This window comes from Haemaphysalis longicornis, unplaced genomic scaffold (assembly GCF_048455015.1).
Source record: "Haemaphysalis longicornis isolate Haplotype H1 unplaced genomic scaffold, Haemaphysalis longicornis Haplotype H1 scaffold_10, whole genome shotgun sequence".
Lineage (NCBI taxonomy): Eukaryota > Metazoa > Arthropoda > Arachnida > Ixodida > Ixodidae > Haemaphysalis > Haemaphysalis longicornis.
In genome coordinates this window covers 151,125,528-151,152,946 of record NW_027526204.1, presented here as the reverse complement: position 1 = coordinate 151,152,946, position 27,419 = coordinate 151,125,528, and the positions used below count along the sequence as shown (strand labels likewise).

Below are 27,419 nucleotides of genomic sequence, written 5' to 3'. Positions count from 1 at the left end.
GGGGAGCATAGCTCCGCCGGTAGCGTAGGGGTCATAGCACCAGACGCGCATTCTGGAGGCCGTGGATTCGGATCCCACCCGGCGGGCATGTTTTCCCCGACTTTCTGTCTTTCAAAAAACCATATGTGTTGCAAGAAAAATAAACGGCCTACCACATTTTCCCATTTGCTTTCCTTGGCTTTCTAGACTGCGTACCCTTATTTCTATATATATTACCTATATCATGGTGCTGAACCGGAACCAAACCGATATTTTTCTGGCACTGAGCCGGAACCCGAACAGTTATTTTTGTAGCACGCTGAACCCGAACCAGAACTGAACAAAAAAATAAAACAATTACACCATCTTCCCGTAGGGGAACCTTGAGTAGTATGCGAAGCAGGCATGGGGTCGATTCAAGTGCCCATTAGTTTTCAGTTCGTCATTTCCGTGAGGTTGAGGTATGTAGCTACCGTTATATTTACCGTTTGGTTTCCATGGTAACTACCACACTTTTCACTTACCGGAACTAGGAAATGGAAAATTGCGTTGACCCCATTAATTTTATTGGAGGGTGGTTAGGGGTGTTAGAGTGGAGAGGCATTAGAGAGAGAGAGAGAGAGAGAGAGAGAGAGAGAGAGAGAGAGAGAGAGAGAGAGAGAGAGAGAGAGAGAGAGAGAGACGTTGTACGTGGTATGAGTTTGTCTTTATTTAAGCATTATCATCATCATGTTCAACGTAGGTGACGTCGTGCTGTGGTTGGCGTTCCGCTTTGATTAGAACCGCCTTATGGTCTGTGAAATGTAAAATCAAGGGCTGTTGTAGTGGATGAACCCTAAAGTTGCTGAAGATGAGGTCGATACACGTTCCCCGGATGGTTGTGGGCTGCTTGTAATCACGGCCCGCCGAGACTCGCCGACGCACGCCGCCGCCGACGACGATGAAACGTCGAAGGCGCGTGAAGCGTGCTCGTCTCGTGCCGGCCCAGGAAGACACCGGCAACACTGTTGCTCCAGGAGCCCTTAAAGATGAAGCGTGCTCGTCTCGTGCCGGCCCAGAAAGATACCGGCAAAACTGTCGCTCCAGGAGCCATAGAAAGGTAAGACACCACCGGGTTTCAGCAAGCCGAGCATGTGCAGTGGGGGTGTGGACGGCGCAACAACGACAACGACAAGGGAGGGACATAGCCCCGAGCATGAGATCCTTCGCATCTAATAATGGTTACCGGTTCACTGTAAAACGGTTCGACCATCCTCTCTACAAATGATCATCCACGGACTTTACACTTAAGATCAATCACAACATTGTAAACTCTCCCCCCCCCCCCCCTATATTCTTGGTCGAAACACGTAGAAAGAAATTCGCACCAATATTGAAATCGTATTTTTGTACGGCCGCCCGTACAATAACCCACTATTGGCTGCGTGCAGGCGATATAATACCAGCTGCGCTTCCATTTACAGGTCTTGCTTTTTATATACGATCATTGTACACCCGGCGTCAAAATAAGCCGGGGCACGCCAGCGCGTGGAAAAAATCCCCCCGCACCTCCCCGAGGGGGATTGCGAGGATGCTGAAATGCGAACGTCGAACGCAACGTCCTCGGGTACCATGCGAGGAAGGCACCGCACAACCTTCGATACGTCGATGGGCACGTTCACCGCCTGTCCCTTGATTCCAAACTGCCCGTTGCCTCGAGTCAGCCGCCTGATGCTCATGAAGGGGAGTCGAGGCGCGATGAGCCGCTCTTCGACCGGGTTCAGATCGGGAAGATGCGCCGGCCGAGGAGGATAACGGTAGCCAAAACTCACGCAGCCCTCCTCTTCGCAGCTTTGTCTTCTTCTTCTCCTTCTTCTTCTTCAGCGGTTCCCCTACGGGAAGATGACGATGGTGGTTGAACGCGAAGCTATCTCGTGATGGATTGTTTGGTTGGCCAATCCCTAGGGGCATCATGCCACAATCATCATCAGACGCGCTGCGGACGCCGGCCAAGGGACGCACGACAACCCCCGACTATAATGCATTTCTGCATAAAATGCATTGCCGCGACATCTGACGTGGCACTTCTGGTGTCGAGACATCGATGTGGGCGTGCGCGCCCAACCACGCTCGCTAGCCTGTCTTTTACTTCGCTTCAAACGGTAGCGTTGATCACATTCAGAGCTTGGGGCCAGGGGTCGCTTTCTTTGCTCAACATGTCATGCTCGTACACGCTTCAGCGGCCGAGGGTGAGAGTGAAGATGCGTTGCTCGCCCTGCCCTGCTCTCACAGATAACTAATCTGGCCCTTCTCGCGGTGACAAAATTGTGTCCCTCATATGCTCTCCCACTTCGGTATTTCTAACAGCGACGCTGTTCTTGGGCTGTGCTTGACTACAGCCTCTCCTTGTATCGTTTTATGCTCCCTCCGGAGTTCCCAGCAAAGCGTTTGTGTTTACAGATAAAGCCGACTTTAGGAAGAGCGGCGGAAGCTTGGTATTTGTAAGCTGGCCTTACACTGCCTGTTGCGCAGCGAAGCATGGAAATCTACGGAGGGTGTATGATTAAAGAAAACGGCCTTAACTCATGTGTTATTCAATGTACCCAAAAACAAGTTCTGTGAAACTATGCTGATAGGACGATTATACCGCTATGCCGAGTTTCGTTTACTTGTCGTAATTAGGTAGTGAAGTTGTAAACGTTGGAGAATTAGTTTGTTGTCATTATAACGCAATCTACGGAGAGAGATTGCCATGTATTGGAGAAAACGGTCGTAACTGTGGCTCGGCGCGGTTTCAGAAGATATCAATCACAATCGGTGGAACGAGTTTTAATATTTTTTTTCGTAAATAATGCAATTGGTTGTTAACTAAGAATGAGCACACAAACAGAATACGAACTGGAGCGAGAAATAATCTATTTTATGAAGGTGTGATGAGACTTCACCTTGCACACGTTCTGAAATTATTAAAAAAGGGGAAACGGGAGAAGAGTTTGGCGTGGTCCTGGGTTTTACAAAAAATTTACAAAAAATTCAGTGCCCTTCCACTCTGTGAAGAAGGATGACCATCAAAGCTGTGGTGCCGAGCCTCAACGTGAGCTTTGACTGTGTCCAAGGGGTGCACAAAGCAAAACACGTTTGTTTGTCATTTGCGATTCAGCATAGTTCCTGGTTAATTGACTGAATGAGCTTTTTAGATGCAACGGTGAGAGGAGCATCTCTTGCCGGCGGCCCTGTCCTTCCTGCGTCGTCGTCGTCCGCGTCCGCACAACTGCGTCTCTCCTCCGCTCACCCCTTCTCCTCTCTCCGATAGCGAACAATCTCGCCCAATATCTGCGGGCGCGTAGCGCAGCGCAAGCGCGCTGTGCACATGTGAAGCGCCCTCTCTCTCCACGGTCTCCTCTCCTTCGGGCGCGCTGCGCATATAAGCGGAGTGCCGCGCTCCGGCCGGTCTCTCAGTCGACGGTCGTACGCGCTACGCTTGCTCTCTCTCTCTCTCTCTCTCGCATTACCCGACGATTCCTCACTGCAATTCGAGTAATCGACCCAACGGAAACGCACAATGGAACCCCATTCAGCGTCGCATCACACCAGGGTTCCCGCGAGGGGAGGTGGGCGTAATTTGATTAACTAGAGTTTTCTTCCTGTGGACAAACATGGGGCTGTCCGTTTCCCTCCCGTAGAATCCTATATGTACTGACAGCGGACGAGAATCCGCCTTTTTCATTGCGGTGTGCTGCCACCTAGCGTGCCTAGCGGAAGTTGAAGCTGTAGGGTTTGCCGGCGTTTCCTCCGGCTGCGTTCTCGTTGTATGCACGGCAATCCCACATTACGGCGAGGAGCAGCCGAAGTTTTTCTTCTGTGTTGGTGTTATAACGCCTTAAGATGACAGCCCCTGGTCAACACATAATACCAGGCGGCTTCTTATCACTGAATGAGGGCTGGCAGAGAAATCTCGGACAGATCCGTGTGCCGTTTGAGCAGCAGAGCGAGCAGTACTTGGAGTCGTCTGGCATGAAGTGCGATCGCCAGCTCAACAAAGGCCGGCAGTTCGCAAAATGTCTTTAAGCGCTGGACACATGTACGATTGGTACACGCGATTCGCATGGGACTGATCGTTACGACTGTCGCCACGACTAGTCGTACGTGTGAATTTGAGACGGCCCGCTGCGCGCATGAGATGCGTCGTCGGCGCCGCTCCGCCCACTGTTTTTGCCCCATGGTCAACTACGATGATCGCTGAGCTGAGTTTGTAGATTCTGCGCGTTTGTTCGCAAGAAATGGATAAAGCAAGCAATCGTGAAGCGTTTTCTGCCTTCGGAAACAGTCCGCGCACACGCCGGCCGCGCCTGCCAGCTCGGCACACTCAGCGGCTCGAACCGGCGCAGACCACGGTAGCAACCGCGCTTGTCGCTGCTCTTCTGAATCAATCTGATCGCTAAAAAGTTCCACATGCGAGAAAGTAGGTGTTAGTGTGGTGAAAAATTGTGCTAGGGATTGTTGTCAGGGCTTATTTTAAAAGCGGCTACCAGATATATCTGCCGCGATGCAAGCCTACGCTGACCGGTCGCCGCGGCGCGCGGTGCGCCGAGCGGCCGAGAGATGGCGATACCTGCGCGGAAGCATCGAAACAGGCTACGCAGATGTCTTGATCACCGATCGCTCAAACGGCAGTTATAACTTAATTTGAGTTCCACATGCGAGAAAGGGGATGATAGTGTAGTGAAAAGTTGTGTTGCGGATTGTCATTCGCAGTTGCACAGATAGCAGCGATCAAATATCCGCCAGGATGCTAAGCTTAAAGCTCCCATCACCCGAGCCGACGCGAGCGACGCAAACCGCCGTAGCCGATCGCGTGCGGCCGACGGGAAGCGATAGAAGCCGACACCGTTCCCTTTTCGGCACTCCGAGTTACAGCTGAAGGCAGCACAAGTTGTGGGCATTGTTCCGCGCACAACGAGCACACACAAAAAATCAAACGATGTAAATACAACCACGACCCCTTCCCGCTTGTGCGGGAGCTGTGGGGAATGTCGTCTGCTGCCCCTACTGGACTGCTTAGGGACTTGGCCGCTAGGGGATTGCGCATGCGCAGTGGGGTTGTGAAAGAGGCGGATTACACAATATTTACAATTTCACTGTGAACCATGCAATTTTGAAAAATATAAAACCCGGCTTTGTGTTAGATTCGTCTTAGCGGCTAATTGTCATATAATTTGTTTTGGTATAGTTTCAATGAAACAAGCGTTAGAGCGAGTTTATGTGATGGTATTCCCTCCGAAGAATGACTTGATTTACTGTTCAACCGTTGATGTGGGAAAGCCATCTTACAAAGATCAAGCCTACAACGATCCCCTTAATGTCTGCTTCACCTCCTAACACAAATGAATTGCTGCGAAGACATTTTAAGGAACAGCCCTTTGGCGCCCTTCTCTGGGCTCAGCCGCGTCGGCGTCGTCGTGACCGAGCGAACGATGGAAAGACCGACGAGTGAAGGAAAGCAAAGGAGGAGAATGTCGCGAAATTGGGAGGGGAGTAGGTCCGCCGTGGTGGCGCGAGCCAGCGCTCTCCGAAAGTGTGCGGTGGGGGAAGGGAAGGGACAGTATGCTGTGCCCGCACGAGGCGCTCGACACTTGGAGGAACCATGATGGGGGCGTTGCGACGACACCCTGAACCCGGCCTAAGACGCAGTTCTTCTATCTTGTCTACATTACATCGCTCTATTACTGGAGACGATCTGCTGGATCCTAGCCATAGACAGCTTTCCTGTAAAAAAGAATGCATTTAAAACTGAGATAGCAGCCCCGTTTTCATGTATCCTTTGTCAGAGCAGCGCAGAGCGAGCAACGCATCTTCACCCTCGCCCTCGGTCGCTGAAGGGTGTGCGAGCAAGAGGGGTTGCCCTAAGAAAGTAGCCCCTGACGCCAAACGCTGGATCTGACAAGCGTTGCCGTTTGAAGCGAATGAAAAGACAGGCTTGCGAGCGTGGTTGGACGCGCACGCGCACATCGGTGTCTCGACACCAGATGTGCAACGTCAGATGTCGCGGTGATGCATTTTGCCACGCGCTCGCGTGCCCCGGCTCATTTTGACGCCGGGTGTACATGAACACAAAACGAGCACTGAAATAATGGAAGAATAGGTTTTGGATGCGAAGCATCTCATGGGCGGGGCTATGTCTCTCCCTTGTCGTTGCGCCGTCCACACCCCCACTGCACATGCTCGGCTTGCTGAATGCCCGGTGGTGTCTTACCTTTCTATGGCTCCTGTAGCGACAGTGTTGCCGGTGTCTTTCTGGGCCGGCACGAGACGAGCACGCTTCATCTTTAAGGGCTCCTGGAGCTACAGTGTTGCCGGTGTCTTCCTGGGCCGGCACGAGACGAGCACGCTTCACACGCCTTCAACGTTTCATCGTCGTCGGCGGCGGCGTGCGTCGGCGAGTCTCGGCGGGCCGTGATTACAAGCAGCCCACAACCATCCGGGGAACGTGCATCGACCTCATCTTCAGCAACTTTAGGGTTCATCCACTACAACAGCCCTTGACTTTACATTTCACAGACCATAAGGCGGTTCTAATCAAAGCGGAACGCCAACCACAGCACGACGTCACCTACGTTGAACATGATGATGATAATGCTTAAATAAAGACAAACTCATACCACGTACAACGTCTCTCTCTCTCTCTCTCTCTTTAATGCCACTCCACTCTAGCACAACCCCGCCCCCCTTTACAATAAAATTACACCATCTTCCCGTAGGATACTTATGGTCGAGCCTGCTCCCTCCCTTGTTGTTGCGCCGTCCACACCTCCACTGCGCATGCGCGTCTCTCCTCCATTCTCCTCCTCACAGCCGTATAAACCAGGGGCGGTATTCTCGTAACTGTCCCTTTTGAAAACGTCCCTTTTGCGTCCCTTTCATCGTGACGTACTTCCGGTTAAGAAGTGGACGTTGACAGCATTAAGAAAGGTTGGGAGTAGGTTTGCCGCGCTTGCGTTACGTCACTTCCGGTTGTTTGCTTTTAGCCAATCAGGGCTCGCCAAAAGGGACATTTTTGAAAGGGACGCAAAAGGGACAAAACTCGAGAATACCGCCCCTGGTGTGCACACGCGCTGCGCGCAACTCCACTGCGCATGCGCATCTCTCTTATATTCTCCTCCCCATCCTACCCACGCCTCTCCTTACTCTAACACCACACACCAACTCTACTCACACTACTTACTTACCAACCAATCTACTTACACACCAACCAACTCCCACTGCTGCTTCGCATCCTCCTCAGGGTTCCCCCCACAGGAAGATGGTGAAATTTTTTAATGATTATCTTTCTTAATATTTTGCTTTTATGAATACCACAATAAAATCAAAATTTCAGGATTAAATTTTTCTTAACCTGTTATACTTCGTTGATGGTGCCTTTTGTATTGACCCGCTTTATGAACTGATAAAGGAAACTTTAATTTCGTCAAGAAAGGGACAAGGAATAGTGGGATTTTGGTCGCGGGGGTGGCGACAAGACCATGCCTTCTAGCAACCTCCAGCGCTCGTGTCAAGGCCCCAACTTGCATCGACGGGTCGGTGCTGAGCATCGCGCCCTCCAACAGTTCTGAATTAGGTGATTGCAGACCGCTGGAAGGGTGGTGAACTAAATCTCCTCTTTCGGCTTTACATAGACATTAGGGACGGTAATGTCTTTGAGAAATCAATGTAACTTTCGGGTAATATAGATCTTATTAGTTTAGAGCTGCCTCCAGGTGGCTGGCTACACGTTGTTGAGGGAGTCATGAAGGGAGGATATTTATTGATGCCTCGGGGGTAGTGAATAAGTATCTGATGGCATGTTCTCATGCGTTCCCTGGCCGACCTGAGGGAGAAGTCACCCACATCCCGGTTGGCAAAAAGCCCGCTCAATAAAAAATGTGCAGGGGCAGGCAGGCCACCAGACCAGACAGGCCAACAGCGACCCACACTCTAAAAGTGCCTAGCTGTCGCATTTCAAAATTCCTGGGGATGGAGAGGGGTATGTGCTGCTTTCATACTGTGATATAAAACCGCCTACGCTTCTCTTGGCAAAGTACCGCCCCACCAATTCACTTCTGTACAGAGGTGAAGCCGACTCCATAGGCGCTAGTTGCATCATAAAATAGCGGCTGGAAAGCGTGTTTCCGCATTAGTGGACAACTGTCCGAATTTTTGTACCATTTCTTGCAAATTGTTACTGGTGTGAAAACGCAGGTACAATTTGCTTTTCCTTGGCGTGAAAAGAATCTCCATACCGAAGTCACCTAAGTTCGTAGTCGACGCCATTCTAATGTTTCATCTATTTACGTGCTCTGTATTAGAGTTCAAAGCAACCATGAACGCAAAATAAATCGTGACCTTGCTTTATTTGAAAGTCTTAGCCTTTGTGGTATCTCACCCTACGCTATGCCGGCCACGCAGGACGTTGCATACCAAAAACGATAATAAATATTAAAAACCCTTAAAGTTTGACTCTAACAAACGTCAACGATGACGTGATGTTGGAAAACAGATTTATCAGGCATTTAATTTCATGTTGGCAATCAAGAGGTACGGTAAAAGAAGACTGGAGGCACCGCTAAATCTCACAAACCTGGTTTTTTAGCTGTGGCTCTGGTAGGCGGCTGCCAGCCGCATAAATATGTCCCTGTGATCACAAGGGCGGGGCAAGAACGTGCCTGATGAACGGTAACAACTTCATTTATTTTCCCGCTTATCTAGCCAAATTGTTTAAAGTTGCCATTATGATCGGAATGGTTGCTATTGAGACAAAGCCATCTTTTTTATAAACCAAACTTGTATATTTTGGTCATGGTCTCTTTGAACTGCAAACTTAATTTTTTTCGCGCTTAGGTATAAGTAATCATTATAATCATTATATAAGTAATCATTATAAGTAATCATAAGTAACCGAACCGGTTCGGTTTGCAATTTAGTCGAACCGGAACCAAACCGGAACGAAATTATTTCTTGCGATCTGGACCGTAAACGAACCGGTATTTTTCCCGGTTGTGAGGTAAGCAGGATATCGCCCGGACTCTGATGTGGCCCGGAGTCTTACCACCGCTTTTGTCATACGCACTATTCATTGAAGCAGAATCAGCGGCATTCGCCGTAATAGCAGGGTGCGCCTATTAATTGTGGTTTGCTTAAGCCAGAGTAACTTCATGCAGCGGTAATGCTGTGTGAGAGCCCGCTCGTAGTTTTGCTTTTCTATCGTGTATATTTGTATTAAAAGTAGACATTTTCCCGACTGCCTTGTCTATCATCCCGAGGTTTTCATGATTAAAAACTGTGAGCATACTTGCATCATTTTTTCAGTGACGTAAGACGGGTTATTTGAACACGAGAATTTTTTTTTTTTCATTGTGATGGTATGCCCTTTGGCATAGTAGAGAGTCCTAAGGATACAGGTTCGCACCAGTTTCCAGGACGAAGTCTAGAAGAGATTGGTGGTGGGGCCCCACAACCATCGCTGGAGAACGGGGGTCTCCCAGGATGCAGGCCTGTGCCGCGATGGCGTCGTGATCTCGCTGCGGTCAAGGAAGGGCACGTCCATAAGAGGTGATTTGTGTCAGCGTCTTCGGCAAGAGCCGTACAGAAGAGGCAGTTGCTTGCAAACGGGGCATGGCATCGCAGTGGCCACACCCGGGTTACCTCAGGAGAGAGGGCCACCCCAACTCTATGTCCACGTAGCGGGACCTCCTCCCAGCGAGCGACCCCACTCGGAAGGTCTCGTTCACACGGTGGGATAAGAGCGCGTTTGGCGCGACGCAGATCTTCCTTTAGTTGGACAAATTGTTCCCGTGTGTCAGATGTTAGCAAGGGCAGCGGTCGTGGAAGAGACGTAAAATGACAGGAACTATCCGCCGCAATATGAGTGGCGAGGGTATTACGCCGGATGCACGACAGTGGGGGAGGGCAGAGGTAGGTGTCTATTATTAAGTGCAGAGCACTTTAGGCGCTCGCCTTGTCGTCCTAGCTCGCTCGCTCGACCCAAGTATCACGGCCGCTGGATGGAAGTGCGCTCTCATCCAGCGGCCGTGCAAGTATATAGAGCACCAAGGCGGCGTCCCGGGGTAACGCTGTTGTTCGCGGCGTACCCCAGAGGCTTCGAATACCAAGTGGTTTATATAGCTGTAAGCGTTCGAAACTCGTGAAACGCTGGCGCTTGTCATACATCTTCACGTCGTTTAGCGCAAAGAAAACTATAGGTACATTTGGGGAGAAATATAGGTAATTAACCGGCAGCGCCAGCGTTCCTTTAGTTAAGGACGCCCGTCGGGTTCATTTTTACGATAGTAAACGCAAAATGTGGCAGTGCAACGCCGGCACGTGCGGGGAGAAAAGCACAGAGATAAGAGAACTCCCGCTGGCGCAGTTTCAGACAGGGGGCGCGCGAGCACTGCGAAGGCGGGAAATTTGACTTGCATGGGATGGTAGCAGTAAGCGGATAACAGCGGTACAGCCCATTATGGCGAATCACTGGTCTGCACTTCCGACAGCTTTCACATTGAGTGGAACGACTTTAATTTTTTTTTTATTTGTGAATGTCTCTTGAGGCAGACCAGCCTCGACATGCTTCCGCAGAATTTTAACACCGCACTCTTGGTTCATGTCATTCAAAGCCAATTAACAGGTGGAACGAATTAATCACGACTAAAGCATCAATGAATTAATGGGAAAGTTAATCGATCAGGCTTCCACGTCTATTCTTCGTGTGTCACGATCTGAAGAAAAATTGACCTTAACAGCTTCGCCGACACCTATTCTTCTTCGGCGCCTTGACACCTTCCCCGTCATTTTATCGATACCAAAGTAGATAAGAACACTTGGAAGTGCTTCGAAGACTTCGCTAGACCAACCCCCTCCACACCCACACACACACACACCCCACCCCATTCCGTGTGTATGACATATGGGGCGCATGAATTCCCTTGTTTGTCGCAGTTGAGAAAAGGAACAAAAGAAATCCTCAAATGCAAAAACAAAACTCACTATAGTTGACCTACTTCAACCTTATATTTAATACATTTCTAAAGAACTTGGCCGCTATAGCCGGATCCTAATGCCATGGATAAAGCTTTGCCACTCGCAGCATCCGCAGTTGATTTGAAGCCAGCAAATGTCAAAAGCCTGAAAGCTGGTATCGCTGTTGTTCGGTTCACCTTTCTGCGCAGTAATTTATGACGTCAAAAATCTGGAGTGACAGAGCGGGATCGGCGGCGCTTGCCTAAACAGGTTATGAAAGAAAAAAATCATGAGCCATTTCATTCTTTTGAGGTGCATGACCGACAAAGCTTGAATGCAGACTATACGGGGCCTCACCATAAAAACGAAGGAAAAAAAAGTAAAATTCAAAAGGGAGAACAGCAACTTCTCTTGACGACAGCACTGCTGCTCCGAGGAGCCGGAGTTGACTATAGACGCGCTAGCGCTTGGAACGCCGACACACAGAGAAAGAGAAAGTGATGCGAACACAGATGTGGCATAGCTCGGAAAAAATGGACGCCACTCTGTCGCATTCACCAAAAAATATTTTAAGTGCGGAGCACTTTAGGGGCTCGGCTTGTTGTCGTTGCTCGTCCGCGGTCGCGGTGTTACGCGGCGTCACGCACCCAAACAGGGGCTTCGAAAAGATGCCAGCTTATCTCTCGATTCAGCTTTCCGGCCAAGAGTTGAGAGGATACTTGAACAAGAGGTTTATACAGGCACAACCGTTCGACACTCCTGGAACCGCTGGTACTGATCATACATGTCCACATTATCCAGCGCAAAGAAAACTGCAGGTATACGTTTGAGGCAAAATGTATGTACTTAACTGGCAGTCCCCGCGTTTATTAAGTTAAGAATGGTCATTGGGTTGGTTTTTATGATAGTGAGCGATAACAAGTGGACGCGGAAGGAAAAAAAATGACGCGTTCAAAATGGCGCAGAAAGGCTCCAGCACTGGCGAGATGAAAGCAAGCATAAAAATCGCAAGAACTCCCGCCCGTTCCGTTCCAGACAGAATAAGAGGATGCGAGGATGCGAAAAAAAAGGATGCGAGCTGTTCCAGGAGAAGGCGCGCGAGCACTGCGAAAGCGGGAAAATTGAATTGCATTGAACAAACCTCTGTTCAATTCATCGAGAGAGCAGTGAGAAGACAAGGAGGGGAAGAGGGGGGGGGGTGGCAATGAGCGGATAACGGCGCCACAGCCCCTCTGAAAAATCAGTGCTCCGCACTTGACAGCTTACGCGGTGAGTGCAACTGCTTTAACTTTGCTTCCTCAAGCATTCATGCGCGCTCACATTCATCATTCGCTCTCACTACTCGCACGCACTCGCACAGACAGACAGACAGAAAAAGTTGCGGGTTATTAGCCCAAGGGACCCTGCAACACTTTTGGTAAGCGCTTTTACTCTTTCCTTTGCGTCTGGAACCCCTGCGAAAGCTACAGTTATCGCCAGCACGGAGCGGCACTGCCTGATTTGCTCGTCGCACCAGATACGCCTTCCATTTCTGCTGTGTTTTTGTAGCATTTTTTTGTTTCTATCGAAAAGCGGTCATTGCTGCAACTTAAGGGAAACCGGCCAACAGCCGCTACATGGCCTCAGTGACATAATTCGGGCCGTCGAAGAACGTCAAGACCGGGAAAGAGAGAAAAATATTTTGAGCTAGTTTACAAGTTATCTGATGGGCATAGCGCAGTAATGTTTGGCTGAGGTACTTCGCGACACCCTTATCTAAGTACTGGGAATGTTGGGTGGCTACGTTCTGCAAGCATTTAAGATTTCAAAAAAAGTGGAAAAAGGGTTGCAGGGTCCCTTTAAAAGCCCTTAAGCAGGAGCGCTCGCGTTCGCGAAGCGGTGCTGCTAAGAGCAGCCTCCAAACGAAGGCGCGCAAAGCGACCGGGTGTCTGGACAACAGGGACGAAACGTCTGCAAGCCGCTCACGAAGTAGTTGACCTGGCGCATTGACGTTGCACTCAAAGCCCATCTTCGCCATGTACCTGCGTCACCAGCATTATCGCTAGCAGTTCACGAGGTATCGGCCCGTCGCGCTGATATTTGCCTCGAAAGAAGCAGCGCTGTTTTCTACAACCTGATGTTCGGGGCGTCATTTGTATCGTGAAAGATGCCACGCTCATCACGGCCTCGGTTCGTAGCAGTCAATTTACGTAAGTGTAGGAACCCCGTCCGAATACCAACACCCGGGATTATCACGGGTAAAGCACGGGCGCCCACACGAAGGCCTTCGAGACGAAAGGGTAGCGTAAGTGGCGAAGACGAAAATACGTTAGTCGTTAATATTGTAACTGACCAATTCGATTGGATGTAATAAGAAAGCAGGGAGAAACCGATGCATTGATAATGCCGTTTTTTTTTTTTTACGTTGGGTCTCAGCGTCAACCCGTTGGCACAGCGCACTGCAGACAGTTGGTGATAACTGGTAGAGAATTCGCCACTCCTTTATCGATGCCCCAGCGTGCACTACAGATAGCTTTATTAGGAATAGTATCTGAGAATCATTTTCGACGGTAGTAACCAGTTTGCTAATAAAAAAATATACAGAGGGCTCTACTGCCGTTAGAAAAACTTTCGAAGTGCTGACACTGCTATTTGATGATACATGTTAGGGAATCGCCTGCTAACTAGTTAAAGGCGGCGATGGTTAAAATTATTCACAAACGCAGTCACGCAACACGAAGCACAAGAAGGTGCACAAAGAGCGAACATAAAATTTTACTAGCATTACCCTAACCAGTTTACGTAGCTATTGCGGCTATTATTAATTTCCCATGATCAGATTACTCATGGTTTTCATTCAGGGCAGAATGATGCTTTATATAGTAAGCTTACCGGCAATCTGGGTTCCATGCTAATCCATCCTTTGACCCAGCAAGCGGCACACAGCTTTCGCAAGAAACTTCGTCCATAACCATCATTATTAGTCAACCCACAAGTCCCAAGAACATGTCCTCTGAGTTGCTCCTCACCTGCAGTCTCCTGCATCACTACTGTGATTGACACAAAGCAGACGTTACGCGCACTGCAGCCCCCGGAGCGGAAAATGTTTGTTGTGGCCTACTTACCCACCAACATCCAGTTTAGAAATGTGAAACCCAGCCAGTTGTCACATTTGGAAGGCTCCAAACAGCCGGCAAGTTCTTTTCACCGCATTTCAGAGGGCACCGAATACCGGCGGAAGCTGCGCAGCGCCACCGACGGATATCAGTCGTCGCTTAGTCCACAGAGAACGGCCTGAACGAAGGACCTGAACCACGCTTTTGTCACTGCTACACATATCCGCACAACTCGCGCACCCATTTAGGAAAGAATGCCCGACAATTTACACGATATTTCCGCGCAGGCAACTTCGCAAAACAGCTCGAAATTCAAGCACATGAAGAGTGTGGGTACTCCGAGAGTCCCACAGCTGAACCATCGTCTGAGAGCGAAGGCAACTGGCTGTCTAGACAAACGTGACGAGGCGTTTTTGCGCGGCGGGCAGCGCACCACCGCCGTCGAGCAGAAAACGCATCTTTACCACGTCATGGTATCGCCGGCGTGGTCGCGGGCAGCTCGAATCGCTTGCATCTTTAAATCAGTGCAAGCATTACAAGTCATTACAATTACCGACGACGGCAGCCATCTCGTCGGCACGAAGTACAACTGGACTGCTTTAGGCCCGTGTTTGGGAAAACCCCGAATCCTTAATGGAGGACGACGGAACAAAAAAAAAAAAAAAAATTGGCGTAGCTTGCACTGGTGGTGCAAGGCAGGAGAAACAGCAGAGCTGGCGGCCCCTCTCCCATCGTCGGAGACCCGGCTGTTGCACCTCACATGGATTTCACAACTTGCCGCTGAAAGTTCTCCATGACTGACAGGCCCGGATCATTTTGTCCGCAGCGTTTCACATCTGTCCGAAAGTGGACCGCGTTAACACGTCCAAGAACCCGCGGCCACCAGCTTCGCGAACTCGGCGTCTGTGATTCCCACTTGGGCGAGAACGCGTGTAAACTGACTATCCAACAAAATCGACTCAGCACACACACCATCCACCTACTCCAGACCAACGCAGACCAAATTTCGGGGCTTCTACGGCGCGTCACCGCGCACGGACATGGCCCTAGGGAGTCAGACCGCCTCAAGATTACCCACGCCCTTTTCACCCCACGCATCACGTATACCCTATACACCATTTTCCTTGCTAGAGGTGGGCGCCGCCATTTGCTTTTTCTGACCTCCGCGCTGGGCTGATCTTAAAGGTTAGATTAGATGAAAAGGGGATTGTTTAATGCCAATTGGCTGTAATGACCAAACAATATATGGTATTTTAAATTGACTACAAGGAACCAGAAGTTATTGTAGTGTTGTATTGTATCGGCGCTCGTGAAAGATCCCCAAGTGATCAAAATTAACCTGCAGCCCTCCACTACGGCGCGCCTCATTACCCATGAAGCGTCGGGGCGTTAAACACCATAATGAATGAATGAATCAATCAACCAACCAATCAATGCTGTATTGTAAAGGATAAAGTTGCTTCTAACATTTCAGGGGGTTCCGTTCCCTGTCGCAGCTTTGCGTGGGATAAATGGATTTTGCTCCGTCTGCTTGCCGTCCAAGTGCACCCAACAAACCCTGGAGTAGGTCGTTGGTACAAAGTCGTTGCGATTTATCAACGGAATCCACCGATATCTCAACTCGATGTGCGTTAATTGGGAAGCGATGCCGCAAAAAAACGCCGCAACCGCACAGCATTTTCTCCAGGCAGTGTCGTGCACATGCGTGCTTTCAGCGACTGTTTCTCGCTTTCTCTGGTTGTTCAATAACCCACCACCGCGCAGTGCTGACCAAGCGACGTTTGCGCCTTGAACGGCATCGCAGCATTGGTTAAAACAGTTGAAAGTTCCGCAAAAACTAACCACACGGTGCTAATACTTCTGAACTACGCAGCGGAGCACACCGCGCCGGGCGATGTTAGCAGCCCAGCGCGCTCAGGCAACGCTGGTCGGCCGCCGAGAGAACTGGTTTGATAGTATTTTCCTCCTTTCCCGGCTGCTTATGGAAAATGGTGTATACTCGGTGACAACTTAATAACGGCACCGGAAGTTGCCGCTGTGCCTTATCACCGTAGCCGGATGTTTCTCCGCGCGGCGCAAGTAGGGCGTTACTGGGAATATTTTGAACATGGCGTGAGCCGTTTCCGTGATTTTTTGGACTTAATATGCTTATAAACGACTCCACTGACGACAAACAAACTGCGTGAGACAAGGCAGACGATATCACGCATTCATAGCAAACCCCTCTCAAAACGCGCGCGCACTGACGTCATGGGTCCGTCGCTTTGGAGGAGTGATACACTACATGAGGTGGTGCCGTTCTTGAGTTGCAACCGAGTATACCATATCTCTCCATCACCCGCACCGAAATGACACTAACAGAGGCCATACAACGCGTACTATATCGCCGTACGCTACAGCTACCCCCCCCCCCCCTTCCCCCAAGCGCAGCTTCCGACGCTCTCCTCCACACGGGCACCTTTAACACACCATCCAAACTTATAGAAGCACACCGACAGGCCCAACTATCCCGCCTTGCCCTAACCCAAACCGGCCGAACCGTCCTATTCTCCCTCAAAATTAAACCGCCCATCCACCACTCCCCACCCCTCCTCATCCCTCCAGAATATCGAGAGGTTCTCTATCCCCTCCCTATCCCCCGCAACATGCACCCCACCTCCACACAAACCGTCGCCTGGCGCGAGCACGATACAATGCCCAACACTTCCCTCCCTCCTCGAACACGGTATACGTTGATGCTGCAGAACAGCAACCCCGCCATACGTACATTATAGCAGCAGTTAACCACACCCCAACCCCCTCTACCTCAGCCACCATCCGCGCTGCCCATCCCCATGAGGCGGAGGAAGCTGCAATTACCGTGGCCACCACCCTCCACCCCACCCCTTGCTTCATATTAACGGATTCACAAACGGCCGTTAGAAATTTCTGCAGGGGCATCATTTCGCCCCTCGCCCACAAAATTCTCCGCTCCCACCCCCCTCCTGACCACACCATCTCCCTTTCGTGGACTCCTGGCCATATGGGCTTTGGCGGCGCGGAGAAGGCACACGAGACGGCCCGAGCTTTGATACACCGGACCCCTCAGCAGAGCCCCCTCCTCGCTTCACATCCCCCTTCTCACCTAGAGCCACTGCTCACCTTCCGCGAAATCACCCTCCATCACAGGCTTTCACGCACCACCCTTTCACCCCCTCACCCCTCGTTATCCCCCGTTGGATCATCCCTCTGGAGACAGATCCAAACCCATTCCCTTCCCACTCGATCCATCCTCACCCACATATCGCCATCCCTCTTTCCCACTCCCGCTTGTCCCCACTGCGGGGACTACGAAGACACCCCCCACGCCATCTGGCACTGCCCCGCCCTGCTTCCTCTTATCCTTTAATTAAACGACTTATCCTTTAATTACGTATTAAGGATGGTTCATCGATTATGTTTTATTGATTTCTTTTTCTTCAAGACCTCTAAGAACAATTTTTTAAAGAGTGTGTCTGTGTTCTTATTGTGGTTATTTTATGCATCATTGTTAGTGCACATATTTTTTAAACGATTTCTCCAGTAAATGTTCATTAGAAACGTGCCTCAATCTTCTTTATTTTATTTATTTTCTCTTAAAATTGAACTAAACATTCTTATCAATATTTGGCTGAGTAGCAACGTTTTACAACAGTATAGAACGTGAGCTTCAGTGATGTTAATGAGCCGTGATGAGTGTCGGCCGGTGCCACTCACAAGCTGCATTCACCACTCACGAGTGGTGAGCGGGGCTCACCGCGAGTGGCGCTCACACTCGCTCGCACTCGCACTGGCCAGCCCGAAACGGTGGTTAGGCTCCCCAATTACTCACTCGTGATTGGTGAGTGGGTGGTGTGTGAGAGCCCTCGTGAGTGAGCCTGCCAGCCTATAACCGCGTGTCGCGCAGCGTGGGACTCTACATATCTAAAAGAGTGCCCATTGATAACTAATCTACACAAAATGCATCTCCTATTAATGAGACGTGTAAGCGTCAGGACTAAACCGTTTTTTATCTTTTAAAAGGTGCCTATTATTACCTAAATATAAATAAAATGCATATCCAAGTTAGGAGACGTAAATGCTTGAGGTCGAAATCAACGTTTTGTACAGCATGCGACTTTGGTGGTAACACGCGCCAGTAGGACACACACGCACACACACCAGGACTCTCATCAAGTCAAGTAGGGCCTGCTCCAGACCAGCACCTACCCAACACCACCCAGATTGAACCTGCTCTGCCCCCAGCCTCTAACCCCCTCACCCACATGCCCCAAGTGTCAACCGGACAGCGGCGCCATCTACCCCGTGATCCTGGACTGTCGCATTCTTAACCATGCCTCACCTCAAGATGCCGCACTTATGCGAGACCACCCCAACCAAGACGGCCCGCGGTTGGGGTGGTCTCGAGGGCCTTGGACGCGGAGGGCCTCGGCCGAGGGCTTCGGACGGGGAGGGTCAGCGCCAGCTGATGGTCTTAGAGGATGAGGCCGGCGAGACCAACGGTCACCGCATATGTAGGGCCAGCCCACGCTGAACACCCGATGTCATCTCATATGGCTTCGATGAAGTCCATTCGTTCTGCTCAATGACACGTGATTTTGTGATCGCAGACACGAAACATATATGGAGGAACCCTAGCAATACAAGCTTCCCTTAAAACAACCAAATAGGGGCTTTTTTCTTTTACTTGCACCGGCTGCACTGGTGCAAGCAGTGCAGCACATGTTAATTCTTCTTTTTACTGAGTTATTTATTTATTTATTTATTTATAATACCTCAAGGGCCCCAGTCAAGGGGTGTTACATGAGGGGGTAGACAGTTCACAAACAGATGATTTGTTGGATGGCTTCTTTGAAATGGGCGATGCTGGAGTGGTGCACGATGTCAGCAGGAAGATCGTTCCATTCTATTGATGTTTGCACAAAAAATGAAGAGTGATGAGCAGTGGTATGCGCACGGGGTGGATAAACGGCTTTCGAATGGCTAATACGGCATGAAAGACGATGAGCTGGAATGATAACATGGTTTAGGTGCAATGCATGATAAAATTTATGGAACAAACACAGTCTTGAAATTTTCCGGCGTGAAGCTAAGTTAACCATGTTAGCTTGAGATTTTAGTTCGGTGACGCTACTGTGATAGGAGTAGTCTGAATAAATGAATCTGGCTGCGCGATTTTGGATGGATTCAAGTGTTTGAATAAGAGAGATATGATGGGGATCCCAGATGGCACATGCGTATTCTAGCTTCGGGCGAACTAGCTTCGGGCGAACTAGTGTTAGATAGGTTAAAAGTTTAACAGAAGGTGGGGCAAGACGTAAGTTTCTACGGAGATAGCCAAGAACACGGTTAGCGTCATTAGTGATGTTCATTATGTGGGATGACCAGGTCAGATCTGAAGTTAGAGTGATACCGAGGTATTTACATGAATTAGCTGCTGTAATTTCAGAATCAAACAGGAAGTATTTATTGGAGGAATAAGATTGACGGCGATGGAAAGAAATGACACAAGTTTTCTTTATGTTAAGGGACATCAGCCATTCTTCGCACCATAGCCCCAGTAGCACTCTGCACTGGTCTGCACGGTACTGCACTGATAGGCACCAGTTCAGGTAAAAAGAAATGCCTCCAAAGTATGGACATAAGGCTAAAACAGTGAGAGGGTTTGTTGCTGGGCCAGTTGGTTCATTGCGTGGAGTGAACAGCACTAAGACGGGACAGAGTGAAGAGCTACAAACACGGGTGCTAACAAGCACACAGCGCCCGTGTTTGTTGCTCTTCAATTCGTCCCATCTTAGCGCTGTTCAATCCATCCGATACGACGAATGAACTACTGTTCCTACAACGCGGCCTTATATATATCAGTGCGGTCAGAGGCTGCTGTTCGTTGTTATGTCGCAGCCCCCTCTCGCTCTCCGGTGCGGCTCGAACAAGAGCGCTGAGAAAGGCCGCCACCACCACCACTGAGACTTTCTCGCTACTTGTAGTTGTCGAAAGTGGGCTCGCTGGCGAAACCAGTTCTTCGCGTTACGCTCGGGTGCGCGCGCTTGCGGTTCAAGGCTTGTCAGTGGTCAGCTGAGTGGCTAGCTCGGGCGCTGTGAAAAGTCTTGACGGCTATAGTCGTGCAGCTCTTTCTCCGTATCTCATGTTTTCTTTTTCGTTCGTTCTTCCTTTTCTCTTTCGCTCATTGTCTCGAGCTCTTTTATACGTTCGTCACTGATTCCTCGAAGGCTGGAATACTTTAGCGAAGACGCGTGGCCCTTGCGGGAGGTAACGCTTTGTTACCTTTCTCCGCGAGTGCGTGTTTCTGAAGCGTGCAATCATTTCGGGCTACCAAGAAGTCAGCGTGGCTTATCATTCTTTCCTTGTAAGTGTGAAAATGGCCTTGGCGTGGGAATTATCACCACAGATGTCCTGTATTGACGACGCCGAGTGAGCAGGCAGGAAATCCCTGGCTTCAGGGTCCTTCTACGCTGTCAGGGTTCAAGGTTCTTGGCTTTCATTATTGCAATTGTTAAATTCGGTGTGCCTTTGTTTGTTTCTCTGTGAGCAACATTGTCGGTATTCTTTACGACCACTAGCCAATTGTTAAAAGCATTCAAATTCCGTTTCCTAGATATAACTTTTTTTGGTAATAAGCAATAAGGTAAACTTCTTGGACTTCTATTTGTTTCAAGCGATGTTCACTTTCAGTTGTAGTAACTGATTCTTAAATATAATTACATTTTATTTGTGGACGGCGCAACGAAAGCACCGCCTGGGGCTGGCCGACAGCCCTGCCTGCCGGCACTGCCGCGCACCTGTCCAGTCCCTGCCGCACCTGCTCTTCGAGTGCCCCGAGTATGCGGCAGGGAGGCCGGAACTGCTGGCCGCCCTGGGAGGAAGGGCTCGGCCGCTAGACGAGCTACTACGGCCGCCGGGCAACAACAGGGAGAGGGACAGCGTCCACGAGGCACTGGGCGGCTACCTGGATGCCTCAGGGCTCCGCCTGGCACTTGACTCTCTGGCACAGTGACTGTGTGAACTTTTACGAGTTCTTTTTTTTTTCCTGCTCCAGACTTTGAGTGGGTGTGTGAGTGTGTGTTAACTTGTAAATATGCCCGTCTCTCCCCCTGTGTTCTGTAAACATGTCACCTCTATCATCTGTCTCTCCTCTCTATGAATCTGTCATCCTCTGCCCCAACCCCCACACCAGCAGGCGTTCCGGTGTCCACCCCTAGGTGTGACAATTTACGCCTGCTGGTGGTCTTTCCTTTCCTTTTTCTTGACAATAAATTCATTCATTCATTCATTCATTTTAGAAATAATGCTGTAGGACAATGCTGTCATTTAAAATTTAATGCATACGAAATGGTGGAAACCTGATAATTTATTGTCACTTATCATGTGACACTTTTGCACAATGTGACGCATTCAGACCACACAAATGGTCAGAAAAGCGCGTGAAAATACTATGGCTCATTTACTCATCGATAGTGCTTTACCAAGCCTTAATATCCCGAATCATAATGCTCATAAGGGGTCATTTATGTCGCACAATTTTTTTCGGATTGCAATAAAAACAATCATTTTCTTCAGTGTTATTTCATCTATAATTCTGGTTCCAACATTTGAAAGCTCTAAGTTTCAAAAAATGTTTTTCAACGTCGTCATGTGGCACCGCCTATCTATGAGAGGGAAGAGCGTGGAAGCTAAGGTTAGACCATCGTATAGGTCATGGCAACCAGCCTTTTTCTATTTAAGCTTTGCTTTACACAAACACTGAATGTTCATTTGGGAAGCGAAAATCAGGGCAATTGGGCGTCCAACTGAATTTTATTTTATCGTTGGAAATCGGAGTCGATTGCTTCCTTACTTCCGCCATCATGAATTTACCCAATCGACAGCCGACTTTCTTCAAAGTTTGATCACCAGGAGGATCTTTAGAGAAAATAGGGAGGGAAACGTGGTTTATTTTTGAGAGAATTTGCATAGGAGAAAAACAGGCATAGGAGATAAACAGTCATGCATGAGCAAAGAACTGGGGTCGCGAAGGTAACCCGAAGAGAAGCCGTTGGCGAAGTCCCCAAACGCAGGAATTGTATTCAGGAGGGCACAAAGAGATAGGTTCGCGCCTCTACGTCGAGTGTCCTACATACACACTGTAAGAAAAAAATGGTAGAAAAAGAGGCAAGGTCGCAGGTTTTCTCCCCAAGCCCAGCGAGTTTCTCCCTTTAGCTCAATACATGCAGCGCCCTCTGTACGGCCTCTACAAAACACCGAAACGGGTCAGGAAATATTCTCCCCTGATGTCTGCGATCTGTAGTCGGCGCCGACGCCGATGACGAAACCTTGTTTTCATTGCACAGTGGTTTTCGCCGTTTGGGCGTACACGACAACTCTGTGCAACACCGCCTCGGCAGCGCACTGCTTCCTTGTCCACCCACTGTCTTTTTTTATCGCCATGTGCTCAACAGGCAAGCGCACGGCTCGCCAGCCGCTTGTTTAGCCCGCATTTCTGTGGTCGCCGCTGCATGCTTGCTGTGTGCGACTCGCCAGCGCCCTGTTCAACGTTACCACCTCATTGTGCACGCTTTCTACCACCTCGTGCTTTCTACTGACGCCCAAGGGTAAAAGAGGGAAACGATTATATTAAACTGCCCCTTTCTTCATCAACGAGCACGGACTGCAGAATATTGATGTATCAGTTGCCACCAGCAAAAGGCCTGGCATTTTGCGTGGCCTCTTTGAATGATTACCGGACAATTACCGGAGCGGACAAGCGGTGCGCTCTTCTCTAACAAAGCGAAGCCAATGGGTGTCAAACAAAAACAAGCTCATTATTCCTATTTGCATGCTCTACGATCAGTGTTATGGATAATTTGTAGCCGCTTAAGGTTTAGTCGTGTTTTGTGTTCACACGAATGTTATAGACATGTGAAAAGTGTACATGTGTTGCGAAATGTGTATGTATACCTGTGTTATGCTTGCACTGTTGTCTATTGTGTGTATTGTGCTTTGGTAATGCCTACATTGAAGTTTATGTCGCTGTGTTGTGCTATGTTTTCTTTTTTTTTTCAATCTGTGCCCGCCAACGTGCGGCCTCTGTAACGTTGCCTACATATACGCTAGCCATAGAGGAAACGTCTTGATGTAAGCGCCCAGTGATAGTGATGCTTAGTAACTTCCACTCCCCAGCCCCGGTTTGTTCTTATCTTCATCCATCGGTCATTTTTGAACATTTACGATTTCTTTACTTCGATCTCGCTAGATGTCAGCAGTGTCATGTCCATGTCATCCCTCGGACGGATGCGACGGATCTGTTTTCCATGCCGCCTGCACCGCCTTTGCGCTGAGAGAGAGAGAGAGAGAGAGAGAGAGAGAGAGAGAGAGAGAGAGAGAGAGAGAGAGAGAGAGAGAGAGAGAGAGAGAGAGAACCTTTAAAAGAAAGGGATGACCACTGGTCACGATGGGGGAAAGGAATGGGGAGAGAGGGTAAGAGAAAATAAACAAATTAATGCTGGTCCTTCTCAGTAGACTCAATAACTGGGCCAGTTCTTGGAACCTGCAATTCATGGGCCAGTTCATGGTGATCGCAATAGGGTTTGTGCACAGTCACCAGTTCGTTCGGGGGAGGACCCGCTCAAACAGCCCGTGCCAGACCGCTTTTAATTGAATAAACTGCTATTTCATGTAATAGTTGTGCATCAGTTTGTTGTGGATCGGGATGGGGATGGGGAGATTTAAATGTAAGGTGCGTGGCGAAAGCTGGGCACCACCAAACTAGGTATGCGAGGTCTGATGGAGTGATGGTACGGCAGTAAGGACATCGAGGGGGCAGGTGAGGGGTATACCACTTGCGAAGTGTTTCGGATGTGTACGCTGAATTTGCAATATATTTGTTAATAAAAATTGCGCCTGAGCGGGGAATAGGAGGTAGGCGGCTGAGGTAGCCAGCTGGAGTTAGGGCTTTTAGACGTGGGCGTCGGTCCTTCTTGTGCTGGTGAATACGCATCGCTGGGGAGGGAGAGGGGGACTGCGACGGTCTTACCCCAGGCACCAGTGGAGGATAAGAGGGGGAACTCTCCTGAGCGGCCACATGAGCCGCCTGGTTGCCTGAAGAAAATGGTTCGTGGCCAGGTACCCAGTCGGTGCTGATGTTGGTGTTGTTCCGTTTGAGGAGTTGAATTTGAAACAGAATTTCGTGGACGACAGGGTGGGTTGAATCATAGGATCGCAAAGATGTGAGGGCCTCGTACTAATCTGTGAGTATGGGTATGGAGCGCTGAGATGCACGATGGCAGACGATCTGCGTTTTGATGCATCGGTTGTAGCAGGGAAAGGCGACTAACAACAACTACAGTTGTTCTTAAACGGCTGCATTGGATGTTTGTGACCTCGTGAGTCGGTGAACGGCGGGGTTACAAGCCTGTGGGAAATGAAGGCGGCACTCTGAATGCAATCGTTATGACTTCTGCTGTATAAACGGAGGCGTGTTCGCAATAAAAGCGAAGGCGTAGCGCCTCCCGGGACGAATGGAAGAAGTCACGCATGCGGATGGCGTCCTGTCTTGCTAGCCGCAGTTCTGGAGCTCGCTAGATGATGCCTGATTCATTTTAGCTCATTTTGAGCCCACGCAACCACAGTACCCTACCTATTTGTACTTCCTCGATCCTCAAATTGACCAGCTCGCTAGGCCTTTCTCGCATGACAAGGCTAGCTCGGGAAGCGCCGCCATGCATCGTTGGGGCAGGAGCGCTCCTCCATAAGTTTTTGAAAGGGGAAAATCCTCCTCCACTCCCAGGGGGGCGAAGGCGCTCCTCCCCTTTAGAGGGTGAATACTTCTACCTCTTAGGGAGCAATGCATGATACATTCCTGTTTCCTCATTAAGGAAAAAACTACCCCACCCTTTTTTCTTAGACTGCAGGGTAGGACCGATAAAGGGCTTGAGTTTGGCCTTGGACACAGAAGCTGGGCAAAACATTATTATGCCTCCATGTCTGCACGAGGGCGTAAGGTGGGTAAGTTATTTGCAACGATTTTCGCGTAGTGGGTTGCCTTGGGTACACTTCACTGCGGCATCGATAGCGCATGATCTGCACGGGCCAGTGATACCGATACCGTTCTCCAGAAAAGATGCTTCTGCCCTCGCGTCCAAGGCTGCCTGGAGATTTCAGCGATCCATGTGGGCTGTTGCGCCGCATAATTACGCGCCGCTTCACTCCATAGACCCGCACGGGACCTTTAGGATGCCTGAAGGACTTTCCAAGCATGACGAAGCGGTTCTTCACCGTGTGCGGCTAAACGTCGCTTACACCAATTACTTTCGATTCAAGACGAAACAGGCCGCTTCCCCCTTGTGCACTCTTTGTGACGTGCGCGAGGACTTGACCCACGTGCTATGTGAGTGTACGCGGTATAGAGCCGCCAGAACGTCCGTTTTGGTGTCCTTGGGTCTTCCGCTGTCTAGAGGCCTAACTCTCAGTGACGTGCTAGGCCCTTGGACGAACTCTAAACGAGCATCTCGAGCGACAAAAGCTCTACTGTCTTTCCTGCGAAGCACAGGACTTGATCAGACTTTTAAAACAGGACTCTCTTAATGAGCGCGTCATCTTCATCACAGTCATTATCATCATCTCTTCATCGATTTCATTTTTTTTTATACATCTGGTGTAGCAAGCTAGGCGCCTTGGCCAGGCTAACCTCACCAGTATCATTAAAGACTATTCTCTCTCTCTCACTTGCTGTCTCATGTGATCGTTTGGCAGCTCGTAATCTATGTCTCAATCAGTGTGCCAGCATGCGCCTGTACACATATTGAAAGCGCACCGAAGTCGCATTCCTGGACTGGGAAGGAGCACGAACGCTGTTCGTAGTTATCATTTTGGCGACCTTGCAACAGAAGGAGCCGATAGCTTTCTTTGTCGGCAAGAAGCTTTGCACGTTAAGTTTTCCACACAAAAATATTCTCGGTTTCGTATGTATTCCCTTTCGAGTTTTCACGGAGTATACGTTCTGCGGTAAAAAGAGTTTCACCCCAACGTCGGCGTAGCATTTTGTTCAACATCTGCAGCATGGCCGCTAGTGGAACAGAATATCTGGCGGGACCACCACGCTTTCCCGTTTACGGGCGAGGTGAGAGCTCAAGTGCGTGGCCTTGGACGCCATATATGACCTGATAAACCAGAGTGCCATGAAACGAGCAGCACCATTATGGATTAATTACGCGTCACTTCGCTTCCTCATAGAACTTAATCGGCCCCATGTGCGTCCTTACGCATCAAGCTTGGCTTCGGCCATTGCGAAGTTTTTTTCTCTCGGCAATTAATTTCATTATTCTCTCTTTGATAGTGGCCCCGAATCCGTAACCCTTTGTTCAGAGTACAGCTGAGAGTAACGTTCATTTAAAGGCTGCTTTGGTTCGTGGCATATTCTAGCCTTACTAAACACGTAGCCACACGCTGTTTTTACTGAGAGGTACGGCCTCACACAAAAGAAAACAACTCGACAAAGTAGCATATGTAAAAAAAAAAAAAGAGTCACGTTCGAATGTATGCCAAGGGCACGGAGGTACTTGCGTAAGGAGCGAGCGTAATACAACCTTCAGGCACCGGAATTCTTCTTACAAGCCCTATCTTTCATTGCCCAACCATGCACGACTTTGTATGGTTGGAAAGGAAACTTTACGAACAACGAATCTCACTTGTACGGCTCTTACATTTTTTTTTTTTTTTTACATTTCTTACGCAAGTAAACGCAACACTATAAAATTTCTGTTCCTCTATGTAACTATGCGTGGCTCTTTTCGAGAGGTCCAAAAGTGAAATCCGCTCTACATTAGTCAATTTATCCGAGGATAATGTCTAAGGTTGTTACAAGCCTCCGCCATTCTTTCGCTGCCCCATTCAAAAGCCAAATCTGTAATTTCCCTATCCCATACAGGCCACACCCGGGCAACGGGGCGTCTCGTAATGAAGCATTATGGACAATTTAAGTCGCCAGCGGCTGAGTGAATGCACCAGAATATTGTGAAGTTAATCTGGCACACCAGACTGCCAGGAAGCAGATCAAATAAAATGCAATGCTTGCTAGTATAAATTACAAGGTAACTATTTGTGGCCATTCAAAGCTAGCTCCGGTTTTTGCTCAGGTGCTGCATTTCGCTTTGGTATCACGCGTTTCGCCCTACGTACCCTGGATGGCGCAGCCATTCCCGGGTGGTCCAAAATGGCCAAGATGGCCGCCGTTTTTCCAGAGGCGAAGTTGTTTTTTTTCGAAATTGGCAGGCAAGCGCCGTCTTTGTTCTTGGTGTAAACAAAATAGACCCCAAAATGCGACCTTCTTTTAAAGTTTCAGTGCGAACAGCGAAGCGGTTC

At 49.4% G+C, this 27,419-nt stretch overlaps 1 protein-coding gene across 1 annotated transcript in view; it reads right to left on the bottom strand.

Annotated features, from left to right (window-relative positions):
- Positions 1–14,366, bottom strand: part of LOC144159654 (A disintegrin and metalloproteinase with thrombospondin motifs like) — a 305,956-nt gene extending 291,590 nt beyond the window's left edge. Inside the window, exon 1 of the mRNA XM_077691280.1 lies at positions 14,055–14,366. The gene's annotated coding sequence lies outside the window, so the exon portion shown is untranslated. The remainder of the gene's footprint in view (positions 1–14,054) is intronic.
- Between the last annotated feature and the right edge of the window lie 13,053 nt (positions 14,367–27,419).